Source organism: Chinchilla lanigera, unplaced genomic scaffold (assembly GCF_000276665.1).
Source record: "Chinchilla lanigera isolate Chin_1 unplaced genomic scaffold, ChiLan1.0 scaffold00038, whole genome shotgun sequence".
NCBI classification, from domain to species: Eukaryota; Metazoa; Chordata; class Mammalia; order Rodentia; family Chinchillidae; genus Chinchilla; species Chinchilla lanigera.
The window spans coordinates 2,248,709-2,259,820 of NW_004955439.1; the positions used below are offsets into that span (position 1 = coordinate 2,248,709).

An 11,112-nucleotide genomic window follows, 5' to 3' on the forward strand; every position below is an offset into this window, starting at 1 on the left:
TTTTCCCCCCGCTTTTTTTTTTTTTTTTTTTTTTTTTTTGGTCTTTTGAGCTCTGACCAGAATTTCCCATACAGAACAGCCTAAGGCGTTCCAGCACTACTCTTCTAGGTGAAATCTCTGAACATTTTCAAACTCTTCCCTCAAGCCATTCCCAAAGGCTCTTGAACCACATGGTCAGGTATAGTCACAGCAACAACTCCACTCCTGGTACCAAATTCTGTCTTGGTTACTTTTCTGTCATTGTTGAGACGAACTACCTGACACCCAAAATTAAGGAAGGAAAGGTTTATTTAGCCGACAGTTTGTGGAGATTGCAGTCTGTAATCAGCTGGCTCTAAGACAGGGTGGCATGGCACAAGGGCAACAGTTAAAAGTGGCAGAAGACTGCAAATCAACAAGAGCAAAAGAGTGGGGGAAACAAGCCTGTTTACCTCCCTTTCTTTTGTATGCCAGCTATCTGCCCACTCCCACACCATCTCCATGCCCTCCTCTTCCACAAGCTCAGGGTGTTTATAATATAAAGACCCTGGCACTTGGCTGAATCACTTAGTTAAATCTTTTAAATTGACACAATAAACAACATCTTAGATAAGGGCATGTCCTTTTCACCCCAGGATGTAGAACTGCTGAATTACTTAGTTAAGCTTTTAGACTCTTCAAGTTGACACAATGTATCAGCCATAACAGAATATATGCAGTTTTATAGAATTCATGTGCACGGTTAGAATCACCTTTGCATATTGTTACACTATTCCCAGCCTTCCTAATAGAGAACTGGCTTTGAATAAAGTACTTTTCAACACCTTATTCACTCTCCCTTGATTCCTTACTCACATTCTCCTGTGCTACCTCTGATTTCTACACAAGTCTATAGAGCTATACTTTGTCTCACAGCATCTGACTCCAGCGTAGGGTATGGTATGGGTAGTGGGAAAGAAACAACATTCCTTCCTCTACAGAAAATTGTTGGCCAGGCATGATGGCACATGCCTGTAATCCTGGCACTTGGGAGGCTGAGGAGGGAGGATCATTGTGAGTTCAAGACCAGCCTGGGCTACAAAGTGAGCTTAAGGCCAACCTGAAGTACATAGTGAGACCCTATCTCAAAAAGACAAAAATAAAAAATTGTTATCTTTTCATTATAGGTTAGACCTGGGGTGTTCTGCAAAAGCTTCATGTGTTTGGAAGGCGTTGGTATCTTGGGGGTGCTATATGCATCACTGAATTAATCTACTGATGATCCAGGAGTGGTGGCACACACCTGTAATTCCAGCACTTGGGAGGCTGAGGCAGGAGGATTGTTGAGAGGTCAAGACAAGCCTGGGCTACAAAGTGAGCTCAAGGCCAGCCTGAACTGCATAGCAAGACCCTGTCTCAAAAAAAAAAAAAAAAAAAAAAGAAATCTACTGATGAGTCACAGCTGGCTTGCAGTTAGGAGATAGGGATTGATTGAAGACAGGGCCTGGTAAGAGATGGGTTGCTGGGGATATGACTGGAAGGGTGTATCTCCCTTCCCAGCTCCACCCTTCGCTCTCTGCTTCCTGATCACCATGATGACAGCAGTTCTCCCCACCCCAGGACCTTCTATAACACAGGCTGTTTCTGCATGTGAGCCTGCCAGCCATGGACTGAAACTTCTGAAACCGTGAGCCCAAGTCAACCCATCCTCAAGCTGTGGGTATCAGGTATTTTCTCTCAGCAGAGAGCAAAGCGACTAAGACACTTTTGAAAAAAGAGTAGGCAGTCAACAAAATGGAAAAGTGATGTTAAAGAACTGTGTCAGGCTGTTGCTTAATAAAAATATGTTGTTACCAGGCATGGTGGCGCATGCCTGCAATCCCAGCACTCTGGAGGCTGAGGCAGGAAGATCGTTGCATGTTTGTGACCAGTCTAGGCTATAAAGTAAGCTCAAGGCCAGCCTGAACTGCATAGTGAGACCCTGTCTCAAAAAGACAAAAAACAAACAAACAGAATATGTGTTGTTTTTCTATGGATTTTGAGATATATGTGACGTTTTCCAGCTGTTAAAAATTGGTAATGCTTGATATTCCTCTTCTCATTTTCAATTTTAAGTTGATATTCACTTCCATAACTAATTTTGCATTCTTTTTCTTCAAAAAAACCTTCTCCAAGCTGTGGAGCTCCCACTATACTTGCAAATAAATTATAAGAGATCCTCTATCTCTTTACCTGACAAACATTGGAGCCTTTCAAATCTACCCAATTCATTTACAATGTCAAAACCAGAAAGTACAGTGGAAACTCTAGCCAGTGGTAATTTCCACTAAGAGTATTTTTTTTTCTAATGACTTACCCATGCTGAATATTTTGATGTCATGAAAAGATTGAGAAATTTTGTTCTCCCTGCCCTAAACCTCCACCCTGGTAGTTTTCCCTTTCACACACACCTCTTCATTTCCTGATTCTGGCCCGGACTTGAAGCAAAGGCACCTGAGTCCAGCCAGGAAAGCTGTTATTACAAAAGTTTTGGCTGAATAGGCGCAGGAAATACCAATAACCTTATGTGAGCTCTTCCCCAATAGATAACCAACGTCAGTGCATAAATTTGGTGCCCTTGAATAATTTAGATGACGCCTAGATAAGGTGGAGACATTTGAAAACATGCTTTCTCCTAATTTTTTGAGGCCACTGGGTTGACGTGGATTTCCCAAAATGAAATGCTGAAATAAGGAAATATATATATAAAATGGCAACCTCCTGAAGAACAGTTCTACTGGGAATATTGTTCTAAATTCTCCCATTCTTTCTCTCTTTCTTTCTTTCCTTCTTTTTTCTGAGACCCAGGCTCACTACATATGTTGCCCAGGCTGGTCTTCAACTCCTGGCCTCACGTAATCCTCCTCCTTCAACCTCCCAAAGAGCTAGGATGATGGAATCAGGTCTTTGCACAAATAACTATGTTTACTTCAATCAGTTCCTAGATCCAAGGTTAAAGAGGAATTCTTTTCCCAGGGTGTTAAAAGAAAGAAAAAAGACAATGAAAGAGAAAGGGAGAAAAAGAGAGAGAGAGAATTGCCCTTGCAAATTCCCCAAATCTCCCCCAAAGACCAGAAATTTATTGAGACAGGAAGTAGGGGTTCCCTGTTAATTACAAAATCCCACAACAGCCAGGTGTGTTGGCACACTTCTGTAATCCCAGCACTAGGGAGGCTGAGGCAGGAGGATTGCTGTGAGTTTGAGGCCAGCCTGGGCTACACAGCAAGCTGAAGTCCAGCCTGAACTGCATAGTGAGACCTTGTCTCAAAAAAAACAAACACAGAACAAAACAAAACTCCCCAGGACACATGCACAGAGCAGTTCTCAAAGTTGTGCACTTGGACTTCTTGTGGGAACAAGAGCAGGTTTTCTATAGAATGGCCTAGACCTGCCGTTAGCCTGAGGAGTGGGTGATACAAGAAGGACAGTCCATACTGAGTTTTGCCCGTATGCTCTCTTGCAAGGGGTCCCACCCTCACGCTGCAGGGTGTGCTTCTTTTCCGACTTAAACTTGCTCGGCAGAGCCTGTTTCTTCTCCCACCTTTAATAATACTCCACTACAGTTGGTGCTTGTCTTGACCAGTTCTTCACTCAAGACAGAAAAGAACCTAAAAACCACCTCCAAAAGGAGACTCTAGCACCCCAAATCCAGTAAAACTACAAGAACATGTATCTCCCTTTCCACCATGTTACTGAGTTACAAAGTTTGAAACACCTGACTCACGTGTTTATGAGTATCCCACCCTTATTTCCACCTCGGGCAGTTTTGAAATCTTTATTGTTCCTTACAGTATTTGACATAATAGTTTTGAGTTCTGTTTGCTACGCTAGTGAAACAAACATTTCAGGATTAGAATGGGCCTTGTTGTGACCTGCCTGATGACTCAGCCTGGGGCTACCAACCCCTGGGTTCCCAGCACTGACACAAGATTGTTTTTCTGCGTTGAGGGGGAATCTGTTTACACTCATTCAGTTGCACAAATGGGCTGGGTTGTTTGTACTGCTTGGGGGCAGAACAGTAGGGCCTGGCCCTGTATAGTTAGCTCTGTCCTAAAAGTCTTAATGGTAGTAGAGGGTGTGGCAAAAGATTTTCAAAATGACTCCCTCCATAAGAGGCCATAGTATTTTGTCTCTATGGGATTGATTCTGGGCATGTTCCATGACTTCTGTTTACTTCCCAGATATTTGTGGCGTTGATGTACCAGTCACTAGAGTAGCCACAAAGCAGTGAAACTGAACAGTAGGGTGCTTTGCCTAGAGGTTGCCTATCTGTTAAAATTTCTGCTAAGTCCCTCACGCAGAATAAGAGCTCATGTCTGCATCTGGGAGTAGATGCTCAAACAAGTAGACACTCTAAGTGAACAGAAATAGTAGAAGTTGCTAAACTGTATTGGGAATGAGGCCCAGCCAGCTCCACAAGTCCAGTTAGACAAGAGCCTGTCAACCCTAATTGCCTCTTTGGCTGTGATCAGGCACTTCTAAGTAACCCAGGTAAGAGGTAAACAAGGACATGGCTCTTTTTCACTCTTATTCCTAAATTAAGAAGGCTGTTCACTGACCATCTATTCTACTAACATCTCTGTTACCCAGTTTACAACTTACTGCCTCTGGCTGCTACACCCCCACCCACCCACTACTGACCTTTTAGCCTTCTGACTATTCATTCCGCTCCTCCCATATTAAAAGGATTAGGGAGTGGTTTGAAAACCAGTTTTTCTCTTAATTAAAAATTCCAGGAAATGGGAGGAGGGGTGGGGAGTAGTTGTCTTAGGACAAAACTTCTCTCCAGACAGTAGGTTAATTTCAAGAGAAGAGGTAAAGGACGTACGAGCAATTTACCTTCCTCACTAAACCTGTGTTATCCACAGCTTAACTGAAATCATACCCAGTCCTCGAAGTGATGGGAACAGGGAGGGCAAACTGGAAACCCGACAGTAACAAACAGCCCACGCTGTGCTGCACAAGAGTGAGAAAGCCACACTGAAGCGCGTGGGGAGAAAGAACCTGTGTAACTTCGAGACTTAGAATTTTGCCTGTAAACTAGAAGAGGAAAGACAAAAGAACCACACACAAGGAGTGTGCTCCCTAACGCGCTGACTCCCCTGGGTATGACTTAGCAACTCCGAAACAACTTCATGTGTAGAACAAAAGTAAGTCTATTGTGGGTAAGGAGAGCCATAGTTCTCACTGTCAGAGAAAGGAGTTAACGCCTGAGGAAGAAGGAGATGGGAACTCTGTGGATGGAAAACAGGTCCAAGGATGCGTTCTGTTGGACATGTGAGTGTGTGCATGTGTGTAGACTTGTGTGTGCACGGATGGCTACTTTAGTTCATCTGGAGTCCTGTCTCCCCTTCTTTGAAAGGCCTACCCAGAATGCCCAGGTAAAGAAGGAAAACAGATTGTGTCAGTGTACTTTAAAAGTAGATGGAGGGGCTGGGGATTTAGCTCAGTGGCACAGCACCTGCCTGGCAAGCGCGAGGTTGTGAGTTCGATTCCCGGTACCTGAAAAAAACAAAACAAAACAAAACAAAACAAAACAAAGTAGATGGGAGCTTTTCCCTAAGGAAAAAAAAATGTCCTGCTTGAGGCATGATGCAGAGCTGCACAGTGGGGAAGGGGAGCTGAGAGAAAACAAAAACATCCGGGGCATACGGGTCCCCAAGCTAATTGCACCCAGCAGCCTGTTCAAAGTATTGCGAGCTTCCATCACTGTATTTCCACTCCCCTCAGACACTCACAAGCTCAGAGACTGCTGATGAATTTTAGAATGTACTTTTGATCTGTAAAACTTGTCTAAAGGGAAAAAAATCCTCCTCTTTAAAATTTTGTAGGAAAAGGCAAACTCACACTTTTAGAAACTCTTCTGAGCCACTTTTAAACTAATCAGTGAATAACATAAAAGACACACGGTTCTTCAGAAGCAGGTCTCAGAGACTCCGCACACAGGCGGACTCAGGAACTTACAAGCCCACTGAGTTACTTTCTCCAGGGCACTTTCCCATCCATTAGTCACTCTCATGTCTTAAGTGAGAGATTAGTCAAAGAGGTTTGATGCTACAGAGTGAGTCACGGCCCCCTGCTATGGCTCGGTGAAGTGTCTGAGGGGTACTGACGGCAATCCACTTCTCTCTGAAGAGCTGTTCGGGGAGGGAAGACGGCTTTGCATCAAACTGTGACTTGAATCAGAGAATTTTCTGGAACTCAAAGACTTCTGCTGATGAAGACTATGGTGGCAGTCACCCCAACATAATATTCTGTCCCAGAATTTCCTTTCTTCTCACCTACTGCTGTCTGTGAAAAGCTCCATCTGCACCAAATCTCCTTGCCTTGTAACTTCTCTCACTCTCGTTGGCAACTCCAAGAGACCCGAAGGGTTAAAATCAGACTTTGCTGTATCTGCTTCCTTTGCCTGATCGTGGTGAAGCTGTCTGAGAGGTTGATGACAGGAAGATAGTAGATTTGGCCAGATATAATCATACCAAAACTATGGGGTTGAAAGACCTAACAAGGGGCTGGGGATTTAGCTCAGCAGCACAGTGCCTGCCTGGCAAGCACAAAGTCATGGGTTCGATTCCTGGTACTGGAAAAAAATCAAGAAAGACCAAACCAGGAGCTAAAATTATTGGCCACAACCCTTCTTAGGGTCTCAAAGCTATGGACCTAGAAAAGCATTACTCTTTACAAGTTTTACCCTATTCTATGGAATCTGCTAGCTCAGAATTTGAGGTTTATTTTAGAATGTATTTCAATGAAAGAAACTGAAATTTATTAAATACAAAATCCTTGCTAAGCCTAAAGTCTAGGATTTATCCCTCCAAAAATATTGACTTTTTTTGGTGAGTTTTGGTAGTTTGTTTGAGACAGGGTTTTCCTGTGTTGTTCAGGTTGGCTTTGACTTCCTGAACTCGTGATCTTCTGGCCTCAGCCTGTACAGTAGCTGGGACCACAGGCATCCACCACCACGCCTGGCAACTAATTGTTTATGATGTGCCAGACTCTGCAGTTGTTGGGGAAATTGGGACAAACAAAAAACGGGCCTGCCTCTCAACAAGCTTATGAACGGAAAGAGCACAAACAAAATGAACAGCTAATCTGGTAGGTCACAGAGAAAAATGCAGAATATCACAAAGGAAAGAGATCCATCTCTGGGGCTGTCAAGAGTGCAGAGAACTGACACCTGACCTGGCTCGAAAGGGGAAACAGTGGTCCTCAGGAAGCCTCCTGGGCAGGGGAGGAACAGTGGAGAGAGGGGGAAGAAGGGGCCTTTTTTGGAATCAAAGCAAGCAGCAGGTGCAAAGCAATAGAGGAAAGACATAGTATCTCATCCTGAAACACACGCAGTCAGCGTTCCTGGCGAATTTGATGGCAAGAGACAGAAAATGAGGAGGTGGCTGCTGTGAAAGAAGCCGGTACAGGTGAGGGCGCTGAGCCACGGGGACCACCTGGACCACTCTCAGCCCCAGTACCGCCAGCAGCAGGAGGCGGGGGATGCTTCCTGAAGAGACCTGGTCACATGTGCATGTTGGAGCGAGATCTCAGGATGATAGCAAGGTAGGCAAACTCCAGGGACACCATGTCATTTATACAGTCTGGTTAGAAATTTTTCTCAACGTATCTTTTTTCTCTTCAAAGTCATACTGAACAGCACTAGGCTGCTTTTCTGTGATCTTTCCTGCCTGGTGCCAATCCATCATGGTGTCTCTTATGCCCCAAACAGTCAGCAGCACTAAGATAGAGCACAGAGGGCAGATTTTAATTGCTACTGGCCCGCACCCTCTTTTCACCTCCTCCTGCACTGACCCCATATGAACATCCACTTAGTGAAGATACTCCCCTTACTCTGCAAGGGGAACTTCCAAGCAAGGCTCCTGGCCCCCTTTTCACTGTACCTGTGTCTCTAAATCCCTTCAAAAAACATGTGCTAGAGCATCCACTATCAGCTAATGACTCTCAGACTCACAGAGAACCGTCAGACACTTCAAGACCTTGGAGTTCTCTTCTCCTAAAGGCCCCAGGGAAACCTCTTATCAGAGCCCCATTGGTCTGCTGTGGCTGGGAGAAGCCTCAGCAGGTGGGGCTCAGGGAGATGTCTCCAGGCTGTCTGCATCAGGCCGTTTTAGCCTTTGGCTAAATCTTTGGCTGACTTTCCCAAGAGTCTTTCCAGGGTTGGGCTGCCACATAATCATATTTTCTCTGGACAGCTGAAAGCCAAGGACAGTCCCATAAAACATAGTGTTGATCACTTGCAAAACCAGGATGACTTCCCTGCAGTGTTTTCAAAGCATAAAACTAATAGCTACTCATAAATAGGTTCCTTTGTTTTATACAGTTTAAATAACATTGGTTAGGTATAACATGATCACTTCAGTTTACTTTTTTGAGACTAAATAACCTGTCTCTGTCTCCCCTCTTTCTTTTTTTTGTCACTTACATTTTCTGCTTACCTGTTACCAAGATATAAATTGTCAATAAGAAATTAATTTTTAAAAAAATTAGTAATAATCAGAGGAGCGTGGTAATAATAGTCTATAATTTCTGCACTTTGAGAGGCAGAGGCAGACAGATTGCAGATTTGTTCAAGACTAATTTGGGCAACTTAGTAACTTTGTGAAATCCTGTCCCAAAAAAAGAAAAACATTAAAACAGGATAAGGAAATAATTCAGTGCAAAGTCCTTGAATTCAGTCCCAAGGAAAACACACATACACTCACACACGAACAAGCGTATAACAATGAGACACACTAAACATGTTCCCCTCCCTCTTCTCCTCTCATTCATAGGATTGCTAGACTTAGCAAATAAAAATACAGATGCCCCAGTTAAGTTATAGGCACATCTTATGCAATATACATGTATACCTTAAAAAATCCTATTATTTATTGGATATTCAAATTATCTAAGAAGTATGTATTTTATTTGTCAACTAATTCAAAAAGACTTTGGTTTTGTTTAATGATATTTTGGCTTGGAAGAAAATTCTACCCAGCTTTATAGAACAAAATATAAAGTAGTGTCACTTGTTAGATTAAAAAAAAAAAAACTGATGCCAGTAGATAACAAAAGATGTTTTGTGAATAAGTGTAGCCTAACATGAGAAAATGCACACCATAGGTTAAGTGAAAAGTCCAAAATGCATAATTAGATAATAGCAATAAAATAATAATAGCTAGCCTTATAGAATGAAAGCTATGTAACAAGCGTGTTCTAACCACTCTTTTGTATTAACATGTTTAATACAACCTATGAGATGGATGCTATTATTATTCCCAGTATAAAGATGAAATAATTAAAGCCTCCAAAAGGCTTATGTGCTCACTAAATATACATTCACACATATATACAGTGTATTACTGAAAAGCCAAATGATAAAAAGTTATACTATCAGGATGGTCCTGGCAAAAAACAGACCTGAGGATCAATGGAACAGATTAGAAGATGCAGACATAACTATAAACATACTCAGCCACCTTATCTTTGACAAAGGGGCCAAACATGTTCACTGGAAGAAAGATAGCCTCTTTAATAAATGGTACTGGAAAAACTAGCTGTCTACATGCCAAAGACTAAAACTAAACCCATGCCTCTCACCATGCATTAAACTAAAGTGAAAATGAATCAAAGATCTAAATATTAAAACAGAAACATTAAATCTACTAGAAGAGAAAGTAGGTAGAAATCTTGAAGACATTGGGGTAGGCAGAGAGTTCATGAACAAAAACCAAACTGCTTGGTAAATACTTCAAAGAATCAACAACCAGGATCTCATCTTATTGAAAAGATTTTGCACATCTAAAGAATTCATCAACAAAGGCCGAATGTGGTGGCGCATGCTTGTAATCCCAGCACTTGCAAGGCTGAGGCAGGAGGATCGTTGTGAGTTGGAGATCAGCCTGGGCTACAAAATGAGCTCAAGGCCAGCCTGAACTGCATAGTGAGACCCTGTCTCAAAAAGACCAATAAATAAATAAATAAATAAATAAATAAATAAATAAATAAATAAATAAATAAAAAGATATCGTGAACAGAGTAAAAAGAAAACCTATGAATTTGGAAAAAATTTTAGCCAACTGTCCCTCAGATAAAGGACTTCTATCTAGACCATGTAAAGAATTTTTAAAAATCAGGCACCCAAAATTCAAAGACCCAATCCAAAAATGGGCATCTGAGATGAATTCACACTTCTCAAATGAAGAAACACAGATGGCAAATAAATATATGAAAAAATGTTCAACATCATTGTTCATTCGAAAAATGCAAATTAAAACAACACTGAGATTCCATCTCACTCCAGAAAGAATGGTTATTATCAAGAAATCAACCAATGCTGGGCTTGGGGCACAGAGTTGTAATCCCAGCATATAGGAAGCTGAGGCAGGAGAACTGTTGCGAGTTTGAGATCATCCTGGGCTACAAAATGAGCTCAAGGCCAGCCTGAACTGCATAGCAAGACCTTATCTCAAAAAGAAAAGAAAAGAAAAGAAAGAAAAGGCAAGACAAGACAAGACAAGACAAGACAAGAAAAGAAAAGAAAAGAAAAGAAAAGAAAAGAAAAGAAAAGGAAAGAAAAGAAATCAACCCATAACAAATGCTAGTGAGGCTGTGGGGAAAAAGGAACCCTTCTGCACTGTTGGTGGGAGTGTAGACTGGTACAACCACTGTGGAAATCAGTGTAGATATTTCTCAGTGAACTAGGATTAGAGGCCCCATTCAACCCAGCTATTCATTCCCCTTCTGGGTATTTTTCCAGAAGAATTGAAAACATCATACCACAGTAATATATGTGCACCCATGTTTATAGCAGCACAATTTGTCATAGCTAAATCTTGGAAAAAACCCAAATGTCCATCAGTCAAAGAATGGATAAAAAATGATGTGGTATTTTTATACAATGGAGTATTACTCAGCTATAAAGGTAAATGGATGCAACTAGAGACCATACTCATAAGTGAAATAAATCAGATTCGCATGTATAAACATCGTATTGTCTCCCTACTGTAAGAAACTTAAAGAGGAAATAAAATCCAAATGATACAATAGATATCATGAAAGAGAAAGAAACTGCTCAAAAGGAAAGAACAACTGGGATGAGAGAAAGGAGAAAAGGAAGAAGGGAAA

At 41.9% G+C, this 11,112-nt stretch overlaps 1 long non-coding RNA gene across 3 annotated transcripts in view; it reads left to right on the top strand.

Moving 5' to 3' along the window:
* The first annotated feature begins 7,012 nt into the window (after window positions 1–7,012).
* Window positions 7,013–11,112, top strand: part of LOC102005842 — a 36,638-nt gene continuing 32,538 nt past the window's right edge. For all 3 annotated transcript variants that reach the window (XR_001235211.1, XR_261967.2, XR_001235212.1), the window contains exon 1: window positions 7,013–7,548. This is a non-coding gene — a long non-coding RNA (uncharacterized LOC102005842). The remainder of the gene's footprint in view (window positions 7,549–11,112) is intronic.